We start from the raw sequence: 4,053 nt of genomic DNA, 5'->3' as shown, positions 1-4,053 counted from the left end.
TTGGTGCTTTTTCACTTTTAGCATCCTGGGACCTTTTGCTATGAATATGTGCCCAGGTAAATAACTCTAGTTGTGTCTAACTCTTTGTGACCCTGTGAACTGCAGCACAATAGGCCTCTTTGTCCCTCACCGTCTCCTAGAGTTTGCCCAAGTTCATGTCCATTGAATGGGTGATGCCATCCAGCCATCTCATCCTATGTCACCCTCTTTTCCTTTTGCCTTAAATATTCCCCCACATCAGGGTCTTTTCCAATGAGTGGGCTCTTTGCATCTGGTGGCCAAAGTATTGGAGCTCCAGCTTCAGAATCAGTCCTTCCAATGAATATTCAGGATTGATTTCCTTTAGGATTGACTGGTTTGGTTTCCTTAACTGGCTCTATAGATTATATTAAACTAGAATGAGAATCTCTCCAATGTTTCATAGTGTGACAGTGACGTGGTGGTTCACCAGTCATCTGATGGGAAATCATGAACAGTCAAAAGCAAAGAAGAGTTTTGTGTTTTTCCTTTATGAAAAGCAAGTGTTCTGTGTTTACTGATGTTCCTGGGAAAACATGTCTGTCAGCAGCATACTGCTCATCCAATATTAAAAAACAAAAACCAAAAGCTGTTCAGTCTACCCTTTGATTAAAAGGGGGAAATTTGCCTTTTTGTCCAGCATCTTAGTGAGGTGGCATTGGTTGCAGATCTTATCCTAGCTTCGCTATGCCGCCCAAGAATGACAAGAAGAAAGATGCTGGAAAGTCGGCCAAGAAAGACAAATATCCAGTAAGCAAATCTGGGGGCAAGGCCAAAATGAAGAAGTGGTCCAAAGGCAGAGTTCGGGACAAACTCAATAATCTAGTGTTGTTTAACAAAGCAACATATTACAAACTCTGTAAAGAGGTTCCCAACTATAAGCTTATACCTCCAGCTGTCGTCTCTGAGAGACTGGAGATCCATGGTTCCCTGGCTAGGGCAGCCCTTCAGGAACTCCTTAGTAAAGGATTTATTAACTAGTTTCAAAGCACGGAGCTTAAGTAATTTACACCAGACACACCAAGGGTGGAGATGCATGAACAGGTCCCACCAGCTGTACATTTTGAAAAATAAAACTTTATTAAATAAAAGGGGGGAAGATTTAACAATGATTGAGAAAATAACTCCCATTTTCAAAAGAACTCATGCTCTGGGGGGAAATATTTTGAAAATGGTATTTAGAGACAATGCCATCAGTACTTGATATTTTTGGTCACTGTGTATAAAATGTGATACTTATTTTTAAAAACCCTTTATCTATGTACTTACGCTTAGAAACAATATTTCATAATCTGTTTAATAATCTTAAATATAAAGAGGTTTGGTGGTGGTGTTGATTTAGTCACTAAGTTGTGTACGACTCTTTGCAACCCCATGGACTGTAGCCTGCCAGGCTCCTCTATCCATAGGATTTCCAAGGCAAGAATACTAAAGTGGGGTGCCATTTCCTTCTCTAGAAAAGGATCTTCCCAACCCAGGGATCTAACCCAGGTCTCCTGCACTGCAGGTGGATTCTTTACTGCTGAGCCACATGGACTTTTAAATCAATTTTTGCCCTCAAATATAAAATGATGATATTAATAGAACATCTTCTAGTTAGTTTGCTGCAGCAACCACTGGTTGATCAAGAAAGATGAAATTTTACTAGTCAAATTTTACTAGCTCAAAAATCTTTGCAAAATGGGAGGCAGAATTGAAAACGAATATCATAATGTAGCCAGCATAGAAAACATTGTAGTCCGTTAATTGGACTAATGAGTCTTCAGGAGCTATCTTGGTTAGCTGTAAGGGTTATTGAAACCAAGTATTGAAATCTTTGAACTTAAAACCAATATGTGCCACGCTACAAAACGGAAGCAGCATTTTAAAAGCAAGAAAGTATGTTCAATCACATTCCTCTAACTAAAAATGCATCATTATTATTATTCCTTATTTTGGTGAGATTGAAATCTTTGTATCATTAATAAGAAGTGAAAGTGAAAGTGAAGTTGCTCAGTCGTGTCCAAAACTTTGCGACCCTGTGGACTGTAGCCTACTAGGTTTCTCTGTCCATGGGGTTCTCCGGGCAAGAATACTGGAAATGGCAGCCCCATTTCCTTTTCCAGGGAATCTTCCCGAGCCACCAGGGAAGCCCTAATAAGAAGTAAAGCTAACTTATTCATAACTTATATACTTATATATAATAGAAATAAAAATACATGTATTGAAGCTGCCTGTTCAAACATACATATTTTTTCCTGTATGCAAACAAGAAAATTTGGAGTCTGCTGTGCCCTACTAAGGGATTCCCAGATGGCTCACAGGGTAAAGAATCTACTTGCCAATGCAGGAGACTCAAGAGACTGGGTTTAATCCCTGGGTTGGTAAGATTCCCTGGAGCAGGAAATGGCAACCCACTCCAGTATTCTTGCCTGGGGAACCCCATGGGCAGAGGAGCCTGGTGGTCTATAGTCCATGGAGTCACAAAGAGTCACACATGACTGAGCACACACACAAAATAAAATGCTCTACTAAGAGCTTCCCAAATCTTTTTCAATATTCTATCTTCAATGCTTAACAAATAGTAGATGTCACTGAAATGATTAATTAAATAGAGTGGCAGGTTAAAGCAACTGATGGATGAACTGGATGGATAGATGGACATAGAGGAAGGGACACATTGATAGATGGCAGCGCTGTGCTAGTTAGTAGCAACGGACGCAAAAGCAATGTCAGTCCTGGCACATCTGCCCATGCCAGCTTACCATCCAGCCCGGGAGACAAGCACGCTCGCAGGCGGTAGTCCAGCAAAAGCACAAGGTACTTGGTGATTAAAGGCCAAGTTAGGTAGAACCACATAGATGCATTAAGTTATGGTGTTTCATTCCATGAACCTGGAGCAAGCAGATCAGGGTTGAAGGCTGTCCTCTTCCGCTCTCCAACTCTATATACCAACGACTGCATAGCCCTGTGAGCGTTAGTGGCACTAATCAACCCCCCATTTTGAGAAAGTAACTTTCTTACTTAAGAAATATTTTCTAGTTGCAGCTTTCATCAGTTCCGTTTTTTGGTGTGAGAGTTTTCCTTCTAAAACTATAATTACAGCTTCAAGTCTGGGAATGCCTACAGAGGACCCCTGTAAATTCTTATGGAGACATTGTAACAAAAGGAAGGAAAAAGGCCAAAACCAAAAAAACCCCAAACAACCCCCACCCCACAAATCCTCCTTAACTTAATTACTAACATCTTCATAGATTGAGCTATCTAGGAAACCCAAAGGGAACATGGACATTTCCTCAGGGATTCCCAACTTCACCGGATGTCATCTTTTATGGAGCAGGGATTGCTTAAGGCTGGGGAGATTATGGTGATTAAACAAGCCATTAGGATAAAAAAACAACTTTTATAAGAGCAAGGAAAGGATTTAACATTTTTGTGTCAGGCATCGTTCAGACAGTCATGTAGCATATATTCATTGGCACTTGGGTACTAGGCTTAGTCCTGTGTTGCTGATACAAAGATAATTATGAAACGCAGAGATCAAGAAGGAACCAAACTGAAAATTCCAAAACTGAAAAATTCAACAAATAAAATTAAGAACTACATGGAAGGAATTTGGACAACTAAAGAGACAAAGAAATGCTTCCCTGGTAGGTCAGCTGGTAAAGAATCTGCCTACAATGCAGGAGACCCTGGTTTGATTCCTGGGTCAGAAAGTTCCCCTGGGGAAGAGATAGGCTACCCACTCCAGTATTTTGGGGCTTCCCTGGTAGCTCAGACAGTAAGAGAAATAGTAAACTTGAAGGTACCTCAGAATAAAATATTGAATGAAACAAGGGGAAGCAAAGGATGAAAAGATTAAGATTAAGAGCTATACATCAAACTGTGTGAAGGCTTCATTTATAATAAATTACAGCCTAAATAGAACCAAAGAATGGGGAGTGATATTTGAAGAAAAAATGACAGATATTTCAAAATTTATGAGACATCAAACCACAAAATCAAGAACCCTACAAAATGTAAAGAGGGTAGCTATAAAGAAAAATATACCTAGAT

At 40.0% G+C, this 4,053-nt stretch overlaps 1 pseudogene; it reads left to right on the top strand.

The window, feature by feature from the left end:
• The first annotated feature begins 705 nt into the window (after positions 1–705).
• Positions 706–1,058, top strand: LOC113903954 (annotated as a pseudogene).
• Positions 1,059–4,053: the final 2,995 nt, after the last annotated feature.

This window comes from Bos indicus x Bos taurus, chromosome 14, assembly GCF_003369695.1.
Source record: "Bos indicus x Bos taurus breed Angus x Brahman F1 hybrid chromosome 14, Bos_hybrid_MaternalHap_v2.0, whole genome shotgun sequence".
Lineage (NCBI taxonomy): Eukaryota > Metazoa > Chordata > Mammalia > Artiodactyla > Bovidae > Bos > Bos indicus x Bos taurus.
Note: the sequence above shows the minus strand (reverse complement) of the source record. Positions and strands in the feature narration are given on the sequence as shown.